Raw genomic sequence first — 17,497 nt, 5'->3', positions numbered from 1 at the left:
TGTACATCACGCCTGCATGTGTGTCTGTGTGAAGGTATCAGATATAGTACCAGAGTGACAGTTTTGAGCTGCCGTGTAGGTGCTCGAGTTTAAACCCAGATCCTCCGGATGAGTAGCCAGTGCTCTTCAACCCCCGAGCCATCTCTCCAGATCCAAGCTATAATATTTTATAATGCTCTATTTTGAAGGTTGCAGAAGATTCTTTAGGGGTTTTTACATGTTTATACTTCTCTGTTTTTTATATTTTTAATATATTCTAAAGCTTTAAAAGGGGGGGGGCAGAAGCTAGTCCTAGCCTCTCTTAGCCTGAGGGTCACTCAGGTTAGCCCTTCCCCTCAGGGAGTCCCTAAACCCCAGTAAAAGCCCATTAGCTTAGATTTGCTGCTGTCCTAAGCCAGAGGCCTTCTTTATTAGGTCTGTGTTTGTCACCTGTTAACTTGTTTATTGGACCAGAACTAGGGTGGGGAGAGGAGGGTGGGCGTGAGGGTCACGAGTAGGTGGGAATTGCACACCTCAAGCCTAAGCTTCTCCTTGGCCATTATTTTCCCAGAATGACCTCTAGGAGGGTGGGCTCTGGGGTTACAAAGTGCCCCCTGAGCTAACACATGACAGGCCAGGACAAAAAGACTGCAAACAGGCCCCTAATTAATGGGTTTGCTTAGAGCTGGGTCTCTGTTTAGGGACTTCATCCCAATAATTGCAGGCTCCATAATCATTAATCAGTCACCACCACCTTTTTGAGTAGCAACCACAAGCCCAGCCCTGTGGCTGCAACCGAGGAGAGAAGTTCAGGAACAGGAACTGAGACACAGGAAGAGCTAAGTCTGGGCTGTGCACTGCCGCTTGTGCACAAACCCACACCCACCAGATGAAGACAAACTGAGTCCCAGGGAATTCTCAAGGCTGCCAGCTCGTGAGAGCCAAGAATTGAACCGGAATCTAGACACCGCAGTAAGTTGGGTCCCTGTTCCCCGGGATCAGCATGTAAATGCTTCAAAACGTGTGCAGACATAACAGAGCTCAGATCGGCACACCCTGCTACAGAAGCCTAGAGAGGGAAGGAGACTCTGGGGAAGGAGGGGGGAGCCCACAGAAGACTTCTCAAAAGAGAGTATAAGACCCACATGCTCAGCCTGAAGGGTGGGGAGAATTATACACATTCGACAAATTATACTTGGGCACTTTTTCCAATCACATAAGTTCAAGGTTGGAGCAGACTGTAGAATTTGTGCCTCACTTGGGACCAATAAATACTTAGTTAAGTGCTTAGATATTGACACGCGTGTGTGCACACACACTCACAGGCAGACTCACCTCCACAACTCCAAACGATGCCTGGATGGAGCCCAGTTGAAAAAAAAAAAGCCTTGAGCCCAGAGCGAGGGATTGGCATCGGGCAGCATGGGGATTAGAAGGAGGGCCAAACCGAGAGGAGATGTGTGGCCAAGCAGTCCTGTGACCACCCTGGATTGAGAAGGTTGGCAGCTACAAGGAGACGTCTTCTCCAAGTGCCCAATTTAGACCTTGTCCCAGAATATGAGAAATGGCAGAATGCGAGGAGAAAGGCCAAGGAATGTTGAAGAGCAGAGGCTGACCAAGAGCTGGACCCTGCTCCTTCCCCAGCCATCTAGCCCTGCCTCCCTTTGAGCTGTCCATCTTTTACCCTGTTCATGTATGTACACTGACCCTGTGTTCAGACCCCTGACTCATGCCATCCCCTCACAGATTCTCCTGGGCACTGGTCACAGGAATGTCTTGTGGCCCTTAAACCACAAGAACAGCAGAACTAGGCAGAGGTGAATAGAGGACAGCTAGCCAATATGTAGCCATCAGTCCTTGCCCCACCAGACTATATGTCAGCCAGGGAAGGGACTCCTGTGAATAAAGCTATTCTCTCCTAGGGTCAGGGTTTAATAAGAAGGTAAGCCTAACACAGAGGTTACCCAAGCCCATCCCCCATAGCTCTCGGAACCTGACATACAACCTCGATGACAGGGCATGATATATGTGACTTCACTGTGTTTCCATTTTAGATTCCAAAAGAGGGATGTGGCCTGGAAAGCCAGGCCAACTTTCCCTCTAGCAGTCAGGTTTCTCAAACTCTAAGACAATAAGCTAGACGCTAATGGTCAGACTGGCCAAAAACTGACAAGCCAGACTCCACAGAGTCAGCACCAGACCCAGCTCCACCGAGGACTTGGTATAGTTAGTTCAGCTGCCTGGGCCTCAGCTTTGTCTAAATGAGGACTTTTAGTTGTGGGGTCCTTATAAGTGAGAGTTTAGAAGGTCGCTCTGTGCTGAAGCTGCCCCCTCCCTGTTCCTGGCCTCTCTCCCAATCTTCCAGAGCCTCCGGCTGCTCCTGCTCTCAACTAAATGGTCAGGGAGGCAAAATGCACATTTATCATTTTAATTACCCATGAAATATGGACATTTCTCCCACAGCGACTCTAGGGTGCTCAGAAGAGAAGTTCTGGAAAGAGCAGCAGTCCACAATGAAACCCACCAGGAAAAGGCTGAGGGAGGACCCCAACACAGAGAAGGATACAGAAAAGCCTGCGAAGGCTTGAATCCCAGAAGAAACACAAAGCCAAGCCTATGACCTTCATTTAAACCGTAGTGATTTATCACTCTGGGAAGGCGGTGGTGTAAGGAGAGAAGAGACTCCAATAGGAGATAGTCTAAGTAAGGAAGCCTCAGCCATGCCTGTAGTCTGACTCGCCCATGAGCCTCACACGGAGCACACAGGACCACTAAGGCACCCGAACAGAACAGGCTGTGGCATCCAGGCATGGCAACCTGAAGTCCAGCGTCCATCACGTATGCTCCTCCTCTTGAAGCTCATTGGCTGAGGAATGTTGCTGCTTTAAGCAACAGATCAATACCAGCCTAGATCATCTTAGGATAGGTTGGAAGAATAAGCCCAGGGACAGTTTCTGGTCAACCCATATCTTACCTAACAGCCCTAGCCATGTAATTGACAGTGTGCAGATGGATGGTGGGTGGATGGATGGATGGGATAGATAGATAGATAGATAGATAGATAGATAGATAGATAGATAGATAGATAGATAGATAGATAGATAGATAGATAGATAGATAATAGATAGCTCATCTTCCACAATTTTGTAGAGGCTGTGCTTCTCTTGCTAGCAACTTTCTTTCCTATTCTCAGCCTCCCTTTCTCTATCCCTCAACCCCCTTCCCATTCCATCACGGGATGAGCTGTTCCAAGCAGAATGGGATAGGAAACTGCTCTTTTTCCTATCAAAACAGGTTTCAGTGCAGCAGCCTCCGCCAAAAGCCAGACACGCAGGGCTCAGACCTGGTGCAGCCCTTGAGGGAAATGTTAAAGCGGTAACTGGTGAACACAGCTTTCCTCTCTAGCCTCCTGTCCTCCCCATGTCTGATCTACCACCACTCAACATGACTAGCTAACCCTCTCTTTGGGGCACAGTTTTCCTGAACTGAGCAAGTAGCAGCTGGAGAAGAAGGCACTTCTGAGGAACTTCCTGGAAATTCAACCCCAAGGATTGCCAAGAGCCTGTCAGAATGAAGTCCAAAGGCACTTTCCACAAGACTCAGCTGTGGACACACACACACTTTGGCTGGAGTAACTCCTGGAGAACTCGGGATAGCAGATCTCCCACAGACAAGGCTCTACACAAACAGGTGAGTCTTACCTCAGGTGGCAAAGCCAACAAAGACCCGGAGAAAGCTCTACGCACCAGTGGATCTTCCAAGACTGGGAATTCCGGGCTTTCTGTAGAAGACAGTTACGACAAAATTAAGAATATGCAGTTAAAGTAGAATATAAGTATGTCCCAATATGTCCCAAATATTATATAGCCCACACTTGAGCCAAAAACCAGCATTTACTATTAATCTGAAATTTACCTTTAACTGGGCTACTTGTCGTTTATTTGCTAAGCCAGAAACTCTTCTTTAGAACCACTTCATTCTCTAGTCCTGTTGGAAACAGAAACAACCAAAATAGGACAGTGGACTCATCTTACCACTCGGGCCTTCCCTCCCACCTCTCTGAGCTCCCCACCTTGAATCTTCATACCTCCGTTCCTCTCAACTCCATAGCTTCTCCTGAGGCCCGGGTGTAATTCAGCACTTCTGTCCACGAACTCAGCTCTAGTGAAGTTAATTTCTCTTTTCTTAACGTTTATTTGCTTATGCATTTGTATATGTTGGATATTTTGTTCCCATTCGTGTTTGCATACCAGAAGAGGGCATCGGATTCCACAGGACTTACATGAGAATACAGTTACAGCTGCTAATGAGCCTCCACGTGGGCGCTGGGAATTGAACTCGCCACCTGAAGAAGAACAAACTGTAATTTTAACCACCGAGCCATCTCTCCAGCCCCGTGGTTAAATTTTTCAAAAGAAACTTTTTTCTTTTTGTTTTAGAGAACTAAAGGCACACACAAATATTTGGATTCATATAAAAAAAATACAAGCACAGTTTCAATCACATGTAAGGAGATTGAATATCAAAGCCCCAAGACCAGATCTATAAGTGTGTGGCAATATTTTTAAGCCTGTGACCCTTTAATGAAGCTGGACTAACATTTTCAACAGAGGCTGTAGCTGGCAACATATTTGAATCTTCTAGAAATATTTTTGCTGCCATCCCAGACCAATTAAATCAGACTTTCTAAGAGCAGGGGTCAAGTGTCAGGCTATTTAAAGACTCCCCAGGTAATTCTAATATGGAGCCTGTACTCGGTATCTATACACATTGGAGTCACCTGAAAAACATACACACACACACACACACACACACACATACATATACATTAGCCATCCTTAGCAATCCTGAATTCATTGGTATGAGATTGTGGCCTGGACATTTGGGGCCTTTTAAAGCTTTCCAGGTGATTTTAATATGTCACAAAGTTTGAGAGGCACAGTTCCTCACACTTTAATATGTTTCTGCTCTCCCAGGGATCCTGCTAAAATGCAGATGGTGAGTCAGTAAGTCCAGGGTAGGGACGGAGAGTCTGCCTACTTAACAAGTCTCAGGTGAGACCCACGCTGCCAGCGCTCCGAACTCACTCTGACTGTGGCAATCCTACATCAGAAGATCCCAAGGCTAGGAGCTGGATGTCTGCCGGAATTACCTGGGGAGCCTTAAAAAAGAAATCTGCCTTGGGCTGGGACTACTCCAGTCACCCTAAAGATGCTGACATAACTGAAGGGGCCCCCAGACATCAGCATCATAAAAGCTCTCCAGGTGGTTCTATTGCCACAGCCAAAGTTGAGACCCTCTGCTATAATGGCCAATACTCAGGAGTCATTTTACAAGTGGCCTTGTCACACACACACACACACACACACACACACACACACACACACCAGTGGGGAATATCACTCTCCACAAGCCCTCCTGACTCACCTCTGCTGCCTACCCCTTCCCCAAACCCCTCACCCTCCTCCCAGCTCCCCTCCCCCCTCCTCCCATACTTCCTCCTCCCTTCCCTCTCCACCCTGCCTTGGAAGGCCATGGTCTCCAGTAAACATTCCCTTTCTCCCATTTTGGGCTGAACAAAGTCTGCAATTCTTGGTCACATTACAGAAGAGAGATGATTGCCACAGTAACTCCATGAGTAGCCATGAGTAGCCATGAGTAGCCATGAGTGGCCATGAGTAGCCAAGAATAGCCATGAGTGGCCATGAGTAGCCATGAGTGGCCATGAGTGGCCATGAGTAGCCAAGAATAGCCATGAGTAGCCATGAGTAGCCATGAGTAGCTATGAGTGGCCATGAGTAGCCAAGAATAGCCATGAGTAGCCATGAGTGGCCATGAGTAGCCAAGAATAGCCATGAGTGGCCATGAGTAGCCATGAGTGGCCATGAATAGCCAGCTGAACCAAGCTTGTCTTGTTTTGATTACCAACCATCCTTGCTCAAGCAGGCTTCTCTGAAGATGCTCCTGCCAGAGGAGCCACCACTACAGAAAAGGAACTCCCTGCTTGACAGGACACCATCAATCAATCAAAAAAAAAAAAAGGAAAACAAAAACAAAAAACCAAAAAACACTGAGAATTTTCTCTAGTAAGCATTTCTCAAGTCCTTTCACACACAGCCTCTCCTTCTGCCCCATCCCTTTGAAATGGAGTTGTCCTGTCACACAGGATAAGATGTGGCATGCGGAGAACAAAAGGGAGAATTTGGAATTCAGAAAATGATTCCTCTACTTGAGGTGTAAGTTCCATGAAATTGCTCACGAGTCTTATTTCCTAAGGAGCAGCCATTGTCCTGGCAGCAGCGTTTATCTTCTGACAGGGCATGTATCTTTTGTGGGAAGGTGGATCTTGCTTGCGAATCCACACCTGGGGTAATATATGGAGTTTATATAAAATATGAACTCTAATGTGCAGAATTTGCAGGTCACTGAAGTGTCACAGGCTACTGAAATGGGTCTGGAATCAATAAGGTCTGCATCAAACTCCATCGTATTTAATTTTCATTGCTACCTGGAGAGAAGTCTTCCATGGCTCTACATGCATGAAGTTAAACAGGAAAGCCTGTCTAAAGTGTGGAAACGATACTTAAATGGCCTGAAAATAGGTTACAACAAAGTGCCCAGCCCATCAAAGCATTATCGATCATTTTTCTTCCCATAGTGGAGGTGACACCCACCCGGAAGAAAAATCACACGTGAGCACGGGACAGATCTGAAGGAGAACTAAGGACTTTCAGTATACGCCAACAGGACTTCCCTCTGCGGTTATCCCAGACTCTCTTCCTAGTGGAAAAATCACATCCTGAGCTTATATAAAAGCAAAAGCAGAGGGGGGAGGGGAGAGAGAGAGAGAGAGAGAGAGAGAGAGAGAGAGAGAGAGAGAGAGAGAGAGAGAGGGCAAATGAAGCAAGGCCCTCCTCAATCTGCAACCCTTTCTTCCCAACCCTCGGCCAATGAGATAATAGGAGGTTCTGCTCATGCAGCTGACACAGGGTGGGGGGCAGTCACCCACTCTGGGCACATCCAGCCCACACTGACCTCTCCAACATGGAAACATTCCCCAGACCGACACTAATGGAGGTGGGGGGCACATCTGGCGTTTGGACTGTGTCCAGATGGGAGTTGTGTTAGTCAAGTCAGCGTGATAACCCTCTGAGGAGGCTGGGGAGGGGAGGGTGTACCACTCCTGAGAGCAATCAACCATCTTCAGTCTGTGTGTGAGACATGATCATGCTGTAACCTGTGAGTCATAGGATATAGACCACACACACACACACACACACACACACACACACACACACACACACACACGGGAAAAGAAAACTTGGTAGAGACAAATAAATTTGTGCAGAGCTCTACAACCAGTCAGTTTCTGATTCAGTCTAAAGCCCAGGGCCTCCAGGCCCACAGCAGTTGCCTCCCACCATCTCTAGACACTCTCAAAGTGTAGTGTATTTACTTAAGATAACAGCCAAGCTAAGGCGATGAAAAGAATCCAGCTGTTTCTGCTCTTCTGACTTCCTGTGATTTGCAAATGTATGGGATGATTTTCCAGATGATTTGCATCTCTCTCTCTCTCTCTCTCTCTCTCTCTCTCTCTCTCTCTCTCTCTCTCTCTCTCTCCCATCTACCCTATTTCTCCTCTTCTCCTCTGGATTCCCCTTTGGATGTGGAAAACTTCCTAACTGATTTCAGAATTTTTTTTAGCAGAAATAAATATGGTTCCATAGCTCCCGTTCCTAGAAGGATGGACTGCAGTTAGGACTAAGATACCCCTGACAGCAAGGTTCCCACCTCAGTTGATCAGGAATGACAAAGGACCTTGGACAGCCACTTCCTTAGCTAAGTCTGACACCTTGGTCTGACACCTGTCGAGGCTATGAACAGCACTGCTAAAGCAAAACAAGGCCAGGATAGAGGGGCTTATGTCACCACCCCCCCACACACACACAGGAGGTTGTCTGCAGCTGTTAGAAGTTAAGTTTTTCCCATGGCTCCCGGAGCACCCTACCCAATTGTCTCCAAACCTCCAGGCCCAGACGACAGAAACCAGAAAGTCACCTGCCCAGATCACAGAGCAGCTAGCACGATCTTCTGGGAGAGATAACTGATAACGACAGATATGGACTCGTCCTTCTTCCTTCATTTCCATGAAGGAGGAAGGAAGTAACCCAGGTTAGACAATGGTCGATGGTCAGAGACAAATCCCATCTAACTGATCAGCTCGAAGGGTTGCCAGCACCCCTTCCCTTCTACTTGAGCCTCCATATAAAAAGCAACCATCATTTCCCCCATCTAGTCAATTCTGGCCGTCAGGGCTAACTGGAAAAACAACATATCTTCTCCCCAATTCTCCTACCCACCCAAAAAGCATGTCCTTAGAGACGTCTCACTTCTGTATGCTGTGCCCACTCTGCGGACAGTGGTAACTGGGACAGAGGAATGGCCGGCCATCTTCCCCCTTCGGAGAACAGCTAGCTAGTAAGCTCTACCATCCACCCGCCTCGCCCACCTCGGGAAGACGTGTTGACACTCTCGAAACTTTGCAGCCTCCTACGAGCAGCTCGCAGACACTGTCACTCTGTCTAAGCCACTCTGCTGCTGCCAGCACGTTTTTCTTCCACCAGCAATTTGGTAGAAAGCCATTTCGGGTCCCATGCCAAACCGGTAATTCGCAACACTCATCAGAATCTGTGGCCATCGGCTGAGTCAGCATTCCTTCCTTCTTGCCTAGCACAGCCCTCACACCCTCATATCCAGCCTCCAGCTGCACTGTTTGCATCACCACGTATGTGTGATTGTGGCTCTCAGAGCCGGCTCCCTGTGAACAAATATATAAATGACTCAGCCTTTCTGAAATGACTACCTGCTCATCTCAGGACTCGATATCCAAGCCAGAAAGAAGGCCTCTTAGAGAAGACTAGGGTGTTTATCCCGTTGCTGTGGAAACCATCGGGCCCATCTCCAAACAAGAAAGACTAGCTGTCCTAGGGGCACAGCCTTGCCAGAGTGTCCACAGGAGCCAAGGGAGAGCCTGGCCTCAGGCAGCTGTAGATGCTAGGAGGATCACCATGGATCTCAGACCACACTGACTCCTCCAGTCTCCTGTGTGAAACCTTGTCCCACACGGACAGCCTACCCTCCACAGTCACCCCATCTGGCCTCCTGGCGGTTTCTTCAGCATAGCCCCAGAGCCAAATTAAACGTTCCTTCTAAGTCTACAGACAAAAAGGGTTTTGACTGAGTTTCATGTTTTAGAGAGTGAGCGAAATTCCATTAGCTTTTTAGGGGTGGGCAGGGAAGATGACAACAACTTGTCTGAGTGTTTTACATTTCTCCCGCTGCCTCGGAAAGGTTCACCATGAGGTCACCCACGATAAGGAGCAGGACCTCCCAGCCAGACTATCCCTCAGCCCCGAGAGGACATTGCACAGAGATAAACTGACAGGTCGTGGAAGCCGGCTCTAGAGATGAGCATGGCATGAGGTTCCCAGGGAGAGGAATCCTGAGGGCAGCATATCTAAGAGCTAAGTCACTGCTCAACATTCATGAGTTGGGGAAGGAATGGCTAGCCCACGAAGTGAGATACACAGCTAAACCAGGCAGGGAAGTACATGCCTGTAATTTCAGCTCTTAGAAAGCAGAGGCAGGAAAATTGTGGCTCTATAGAAGATCCTATCTCAAAACAAACAAACAAACAATCAAACAAACAAACACAACCATGATAAAAGATGGTAAAAATCCAAAAAATAATAAAATAAAAAAAGGATAAGCAGGACTTGGCTGTCTAAGACATGGAGGGCAGAGATGATAAATCTGATAATAGGCAAGGAGGACTATGCCACTTAAAAATGAGTCACTATGTTCAGATTACAAAAGAAAATAGTCATCACTACATCTACTAACAGTGACTAAACAATTTAAAAGGTGTATGGTATGCAGTGTGTGTGTGTGTGTGTGTGTGTGTGTGTGTGTGTGTGTGTGTATGGTATGTGGTGAGTGTGTATGTGTGTATGATGTGTGTGTGTGATGTGTGTGTATGGTATGTGGTGAGTGTATATGTGTGTGTGTATGATGTGTGTGTGTGATGTGTATGTGTATGGTATGTGGTGAGTGTATATGTGTGTATGATGTGTGTGTGATGTGTGTGTGATGTATGTGTATGGTATGTGGTGTGTGTGTGTGTGTGTGTGTGTGTGTGTGTGTGTGTGTGTGTGTGTACAAGCTTCCAGATGATGGCCTTAGCTTCACTTTGACGAGGTAATCAGTCATGAACTTGAACAGTGATATATACTTGAGCACTGTCTACAAGGTACATAGTCCCCAACGTTGAGTTCATAAACTCTGCCCTGTAAGATACTCATCCCTTCCAACAGAGCACACTCACATATGAGAGCTCTGTTAGATATTTAGTCTAACACCAGTCCTTACTTTCTCCACTTATTTGTTTGTTTGGTTTTGTTTTTTGAGACAAGGTTTCTTTGTCCTAGAATTAGCTCTCTAAACCAGGTTGGCCTCAAACTCACATAGGTCTACCTGCCTCTACCTGGAGAGTGCTGGCAATAAAGGCAAGCACCCCCATGGCCTGGCTAATTTCTCTACTTCTAGGAGTCTTGAAGAAGACTCAAGACTGAGTCCTTTAGAAATGTCAGACCAGATCAGGGTAGAAAAGCTCTCAAGCACCCAATCTCGCCAGGAATTTCCTCTGAATTCCATTTCCCATCTTCTTTACATTCCCCGACCAGAATTCAACAGAAGACCTAAGACGTCTTAGGAGATGGAGGTAGGGGTGAGATTTTGATTTTCAGCTCTTTGCTTTCTGGTAGCTTCCTCTTGGTCTAGCCAGATTGAATCCTTCATTCTGAACAGGAGGCAGAGAAGGTGTGGGTCTATGTAGGATATTTTAAAACTTGGTGGGAAAAGAAAGGCACGGGGAGGAGCTGGAGGAGGAGACACAGTTACACACTTAGGGATCCAATGAGTCCCCAAAGTACCAGAAGGACCAGCGCAGTAAGAGTTTTAAGAGGTGATAAAGGTAACATGCTGTCAAAGGAGGCAGATATTGCTAAAGAAACAAGTGGAATTAATTCCTTTCTCAAGCCACCATAAAGGTGAATGGCTACCAGATGGTCAGACAGAAAGACCGTCCACAAGCAGCTGGAGAGAAAACAAATGCAAGAAAGAACTGGATGCTCTGGAGAAGAGGTGGACATGGCTGGCCACTGACCACAAAACCAAGACCACACACCGGTCACAAAGAGGCTGTGAGGACAGTGAGTGAGTGCTGAATCCACTTAGGCTGATCCGGAGTTCCAGAATGATCAGTCTTCCAAAACAAGCTACTAAGACCAACAGAGACCAATACGGAACAGTCGACACTAGAGGCTCAGGAAGGCCCAGGAGGCTCTAGGAAACCTAGTTCACGGCCTAGACAAGTCACATGACCAGAGAACACTGGTTCCTTGTTCACTTACACTGGGGTCTTTTCAAGTGTCACAGACAGCCGAAATCGCTATCCACCGTTATTCCCTCTTTCGCCCTTACTTGTGGGATAGACCTGGTGACACGTGTCCAGTGAATGGAATATGAGGGATGGGGGAAGATAACCTGTCTCCAATTCTGTGCTTCATGAACTTCCATCTCTGTCCCAAGCGTACAGAGAGAGAGAGAGAGAGAGAGAGAGAGAGAGAGAGAGAGAGAGAGAGAGAGAGATGCACTCCAGGAATAAGAGAGAGCACGCCTAGTCATGCCTTTGTTCTTTTCCTTGCCAATCAATCTCCTGCCAACCTCAAATTAGCATTACACAAGCATTACAGGGCGGGCCCCCCCAGGATGGATAGAAGCTGCTAATCTTGCCTAGGGGGCGATGATACAATAGTGTAAGGGGTACGGGAGCTGGGAGGGGGGATTCCACTACCAGACCTTTTGTGAGTTGTCCAAGTAGTCAACCACAGATGGTCACATCATCCCTGGGCCTTAAGCTACAGAGAAGCCCAAAGAGCACCAAGCTTTGTGAATGGCTGTGAGACCTGTTCCTGGGGACTTGGTTTATCAACAGTCATTGGTCTTTCGGGGTTGAATACCTTCTTGGATTTCCCGACTAGTCTTTTCCATTTTTACTGATCATCATTTATGATGGTTCCAACTGGGGCCCATCAAGAGAACAAGAGTCTCTGGGACCAGGCTGTAGTTCTAACCTGTGGCACCCGCTCAGCAAACTGAATTAGCAAAACCCATGGGTATTTTTGTCCTTTGGCCCGGTCTTTGTTTGTTTGTTTCCTTGTTTGGTTAAGGGATTAACCTTTTGAAGTCATATTGAAGTTCCAAGCCCCAAAAGAAAGCAGCCTGGTTGGGCTCCCAGGGGTCCCTAAACTTACAGCCCTTCCCGTAAGTTCCCAAGGCTGGGTATTGCTGTGCCTTCTCCAAGCCCTGGCTCGGCAGCCTTGTCTGTATCCTGCAGCTGGCTCTGCAAACAAAGGAAGCTTGCACGAGGTAAAGCCTCTTATCAAAAACTATTTCCTGCCTGTCCCCTCCTGACTCAGCAGCTCAAAGCTGGAGGCTTGCCCACCTCCACTAGGACCCTGCTGTGCGAACTGCTAACAAGGAGTTAAACAGAGACACAATCAAGAGATGGTCGGTACAGATGCAGGTGTCTCTGCATTTATCTAAGTAATCGCCGTGTTAGATGCTCTGTGCTGTGTGGTCAGAGGCCACGAGGTCTCTAGCTAGTTTTGGGTACTGAAGGGCTGAGGACCAAGGGTCAGAGGCCTAGCACTGGCCCAGCCCAGCTGTGCAGGTCATGGTGTTCTGGGGCCCCTTCCCACACCTGGAGCACCCCGTGCTCTCCTTCTCCAGGCCTATGCCTACTCTGGCCTCTCAGGCTCCTGCCCCCAGCTCGCTGTGTGGTCTTAGCCCTCTGCCACAGAAGAGCCAGGGAGGGAGGGATGGGCCTACATGTTTACAGTCAAGCATAACTGAACCTTTATTTCAAATAAATAAAACATTTTAGCCAGTTTTTATTTCCTTTTCTCTTCAAAGAGCAGTTTTCTCTCCCTCCTCCTCCTCTTCCTCCTCCTCCTTTTCCTCCTCCTCCTCCTCCTTTTCCTCCTCCTCCTCTTCATGGATGAACTTTTATCTCTGGGGCTACCCAGTGACAGGCCATCAGAAAAGAGGAGGAATAGAGTCCAGACTGATCCTAGTGCTTAGTGTCTTCTCAGGCAAGAAGTTTTCTCCTTTTCCATCTCTCTCTCTCTCTCTCTCTCTCTCTCTCTCTCTCTCTCTCTCTTTTCCCCTCTCTTTTTACTCCCCTCTCCTTCCCCTTCCCCCTCCCCATCTCCCTTTTCCCTTCTTCCCTCCCTCTCCCTCACCCTCTCCCTGTCCCTCCCCTTCTCTCACCTCCTCCCCTCCCCCTCTTCCACAGAATTCCCGGGGTTCTTATGAATTTGGGATGCTCATGCCTGAGGACTAGAGACTAAACAGGAAATCCAGGTTCTGTCATCAGCACGCCGGCCCATCTGTTCGTCCAGCCACACCTCTCGTCTCCTGTCCCACCACAAAACAGCCACCCATCTGTCTTCCCCTTTGGTTGTCATTTCTCTGTCTCTGTATTAGACCCATGTCCATCTGTCCTTCCCACAGGACAACCGGCTCTAAATCTCCTCTGCATTGTCATAAATCCATCTCTCCCACGAGACGGTCCATCTGCCCGTCACTCCACTGGGCTGCCACTCTAACCAATCTTCCCCATCCTCCTCTGTCCATCTGTCTCAGCCCATCGGACATATTTTTGCCCATCTGGTTTGCTGACTGGGGCAAGCAATGGTAGGTCTCTGAGGAATGGGAACAGTTGGGATCTATTCTGGTCTTGGTCCCAGCAACACTATTCATATCAGCCGTTAATCAAGTATCTTCTGTGCAATGTCCACCTTCCAGGCACTGTTCCTCCAGCAGCCCTCGTACCGTGGATGAGTCTCCTCATTTACCAATGCATAAACAGAGGTGCAGAGGGAAACTAGCCCTCTCGAGGCAGGCACAAGGGCACACAAGCTGTTCTGTCCACACAGAATGAAGGTGAAGACATAGCCTTCCCTCTACCCCAGGAAGAGAGGTTCCCCCTCCTATGGCCTCTCTGCACATTCAATTTACACTCTGCTGGATAGTTTCAGTGTGATGAAGTTTCCTCCCTGCCCTGGCTCTGCGAGCGTTCGTGTGTGCGTGCGTGCGTGTGCTAACACACACACTCACACACACACATACACACTCACACACTCACACACTCACACACACACACACGCATCCAGATGTGAGGGCAATTTGAAGGTCTTTGGGGGGGTGATGTTAAATAAACATCCAATGGTATTCTTTCTGCAAAGCGATCCATTTTCATGGCACCCAGGAGTTCGTCCAAGGGTCTCTGGGTCACTGGGGAAAACCGTGGCATGTGCTTTGGCTCCGTATTCTTCCATTGACCACAAAGAACTAATTCTTCCAATTAATGAAGTCAGCACCACTGAGGGAGATGTGCTGACAAATTATTTTCAAGACCAATATATTTACACCAGTGGTGGGGTTGATAGCCCCAGAGGATTTGGAGGCTACAGGGGAAAGGTCTCCCACCAGCCAGAGACACTGAGGTCATTCATGGTGGCTGTGTTGTTGGCCATTGCCTCAAGGGGCACCTCTCTCTGCCCGGAGCCATGGAGGCTGGACTGGGTTGTGTGTTAAGGGGTTGCCTCTCAATGGGCTTCTGTATGGCCCCGTCAGATCCTGAGCACCCCACCCCCTACTCCCCTAGGCAAGTCCCCTTCAGGCTTCGTCTGAAGGGCTTATTCAGCCTTTAGGATTCCCTGATGTGGAGTAAAAGAGAGATAGATGATGCTTCCACACAGTTATGGAAAAGCTGGAGCCCGGAGACTGGAAGGGAAGCCCGACGCCACCAGAAGAGAAGCACAGGCAAAATAAAGAGGGGTCAGGTTAGAAGGCCTGTAGGATAAGATGGAGCCTGAGGTATTTCTCATGGAAAGGAGAACAAGAGAGGGAAGGAAGGAGGCCCTAGGCACAGGAAGGAACCCCGGTTGAGAGGTAGATGAGCCAGAATGGGGCTTTATTTAAGGCGAAAATTTAGCTCGCTGGTGATCTTTATTATAAGATATTAGCAACCTTTGCATTCCTCAATCAAATCCAACAACTATTTACAAATAAAATAAAAGGTGTTCGAGAGCGAGCATTCTAGATAGCCAGGCCTGGAGTGAGCCGGGGCCTACCCATGGGCTTGGTCCAACACCAAGCCAACATTGGACACATTTTCTCATCCCTAAACAATGAATCCTGTTGCTATGGACAGTCCTGCAGGAGGGGAAAGGGTAGCTTCTAGGCAGCCCTGGTGTCTAGCCTAGCCATCAGAGGCCCTGGGGTAAATCACCTGGGTTACCTCTGCAGTTGCTATGTGCCTAGACCCTGAATCGATCAGGCCGCTGCCTGTGAGAATCCTAAGCTAGGCCTTAAGGAGCCAAACCCCAGATGCGTCCTTACCTAGGCCTTTCATGATAGCCAATGGTTCGTCTGGACTGTCAGTTCGTTGGGAAGTAGGCTTACCCAGAGGACAAACAACTCCAGAGAAGTAAATGCACCCTGCCTATAGGTGGTGTCATTCTGTGTGCGTGGTCACCAGACTAAATAAGGGGGACAGCAAGTTGAGCAGGACCATTTCTGTCACTCTTGGTCTCCTGACAGTGAATGCAAATTGTCCATGATGGATGTGCCCTCAAACTTCAAGACAGATGAGCAACCAATCCAGCTACCACCATCTTTCTAAAGTTCCGTTTCCCTGCTTAAATCACATCTGTGGAGTCCACGTACCAAACCAGGTCTACGCCTCAGAGACAGGAGAGCAAGCTCCTGTGTAACCCAAAGCCCCAAGAATGGGCCAACATTAGCCATCTTGGTCACCAAGTGGCCTGCTGCTGGGGACCTCTGGGGTCAGGCATTGTCCTCAAGCACTGCCCTTCCCCTTTCTTTTTTCTGTTTTCCAGACAGGGTCTCTCAATAGAGTTTATACCTGGGGTCTTTTACTTACAAGGCATGCACTTGCACTTAACCAAGTAATTGAACTATCTCCCCATACACACACACACACACACACACACACACACACACACACACACACACAGAGGCACACATGCACACACATTCACACATACTCACACAGACACATACACAGGCACAAACACACACTCACACACACATTCACACATACACACATACACACACACAGGCACACATGCACACACACTCACACATACACACACAGGCACACACATATGCACACACACACTCACACATACACACACACATACACACACAGACACAAACACAGGCACACACACTCACACATACACATACACACACACAGGCACACATGCACACACACTCATATACACACACACAGACACACATGCACACGCACACACACTCACACATATACCACACACATAGGCACACATGCACACACACATAGGCACACATGCACACACACTCACATACACACACATACACACACACAGGCACACACACATATGCACACATACACTCACACATATACACACACACTCACACACACTCACACATATACACACACAGGCACACACTCACACATATACACACACACTCACACATATACACACACAGGCACACACTCACACATATACACACACTCACACATATACACACACAGGCACACATGCACACACACGCGCGCACACACACATACACACACACATAGGCACACACATATACACATACACTCACACACACGTACACACGCACACACGCACACATGCACACACACGCACATTGAATACCTACATGCCAAGAAAATAAGAGTATGACTACAACCACATACCCCCTGCCACAACAAATCTACACTACACAGAAAGCAGCTGATGCAGAGCGAGTGTCCAGTGACTTTTACCTAATCTTACGCCTCAACGTTACCACCACACTTCTGGAAGGCCATGGACTCAGTCTTACGTTGCCATAAAGATACACAGGTGTTGGCATTGCTTTTCTTAGATATTAATAAAGCAATTTAAAGAAGAAAGGTTTTATTTTGGCTTGCAGCTGAGGATACCGCCATCCTGGCAGGGAGGGCATGGTGAAAGAGGCGTGGCGTATGTCAGCCCTGGAAGCAGGGAGAGATGTGTGTCAGTAAACAGCTTTACTTTGTCCTTTTCATGCAGGCCAGGGACCCAGACCAGGGGTTCTCCCACATCAATTACTCCAGCCTAGAAGCTCACACACAGACTGGCCCAGAGGGTCGTAAATCCTGTCAGGTTGACAGTCATCATCATCACCACCACCACCACCACCACCACCACCACCACCACCACCACCACCGCCACCATCACCATCATCATCACCGTGTTAACATCCCAGTCACAGTTCCCATGCCCCCCTCTCTTCCCAGTCCCACCCTTACAAATCCCTCCTGACAATCAATACTTTCAATATTTTATGTTAACCA

General features: G+C 48.1%; 1 long non-coding RNA gene across 7 annotated transcripts in view; it reads left to right on the top strand.

Moving 5' to 3' along the window:
* Nucleotides 1–811: 811 nt before the first annotated feature.
* The window catches only part of LOC120103473 (uncharacterized), a 28,717-nt gene continuing 12,031 nt past the window's right edge, over nucleotides 812–17,497 (top strand). Inside the window, exons 1-3 of one of the 7 annotated variants that reach the window (XR_010052477.1) lie at nucleotides 812–951; nucleotides 2,443–2,817; nucleotides 3,455–7,602. This is a non-coding gene — a long non-coding RNA (uncharacterized LOC120103473). Of the gene's footprint in view, nucleotides 952–2,442; nucleotides 7,603–17,497 lie in introns of those variants that run through there. The other 6 variants (XR_005505675.2, XR_005505677.2, XR_005505676.2 and 3 more) reach the window with 6 other exon arrangements.

The sequence above is a fragment of the Rattus norvegicus genome, chromosome 6 (genome assembly GCF_036323735.1).
Source record: "Rattus norvegicus strain BN/NHsdMcwi chromosome 6, GRCr8, whole genome shotgun sequence".
NCBI lineage: Eukaryota > Metazoa > Chordata > Mammalia > Rodentia > Muridae > Rattus > Rattus norvegicus.
The sequence above is the reverse complement of the archived record's forward strand: the minus strand, read 5'-3'. Positions and strand labels throughout refer to the sequence as shown.